The sequence below is a fragment of the Suncus etruscus genome, chromosome 8, assembly GCF_024139225.1.
Source record: "Suncus etruscus isolate mSunEtr1 chromosome 8, mSunEtr1.pri.cur, whole genome shotgun sequence".
Classification (NCBI taxonomy): Eukaryota; Metazoa; Chordata; class Mammalia; order Eulipotyphla; family Soricidae; genus Suncus; species Suncus etruscus.
Genome location: NC_064855.1, coordinates 14,627,649 through 14,628,336, shown reverse-complemented (window position 1 = coordinate 14,628,336; position 688 = coordinate 14,627,649).

Genomic DNA, 688 nt, shown 5'->3' with positions numbered 1-688 from the left:
CTCCTGCCCGCCTCTCCCCCACCTCCAGCCGGGGGCCCCCGAAAGGACCTCCCCGGGAAATTGGCGCCACCCAGCGGGCAGCCGCCTCATCGCGCCGGGCGGGGCCGGCCAAGCCACGCCCCCCGCGCCGCGCCGCGCATCACTGTCACTCAGCGCCTCCCGCGCCTCCTATTGGCTGCTTCCCATTGTGGCGTCATCCAGGCCCCGCCCACTCCTCGGTCTCCACGGCGACGGGTGTCAACAGAGGACCACATGGCGAGGAAGCACGCGGGATGCAGGGGGCGGAGCTCCCGGAGAGCCTGAAGGGTTTGACAGCTGTCTTAAGGGGCCTTAAGGGTGTTAGGCTGCAGGTAGGAGGATTTGGGGAAGGGGGTCCCCGGGAGAGTGGCCTGTTTGAATTTCTGGGGTACATAGTAAATATGCGTTCTTTTTTTAAATTAATTTATTTAAAGAAAATGCATTACCTAGTTGACATAACTGATAACACAATTTTAGGCAGACCAAAATCTTTTTTAGGGAGATCAAAATTTTTCTTCTGGCACAAAATGCATTTATTTTTATTATTATTTGCTACAAAATGATTTATTACCTGTCACACAAGTAAACATGCGTTCTTTAGTGAAGTTGACTTTTCCAGATCTCTTTCCCACCAGGCTAAGCCAGGAAAGTCCTGTTGGGTTTCATTTCT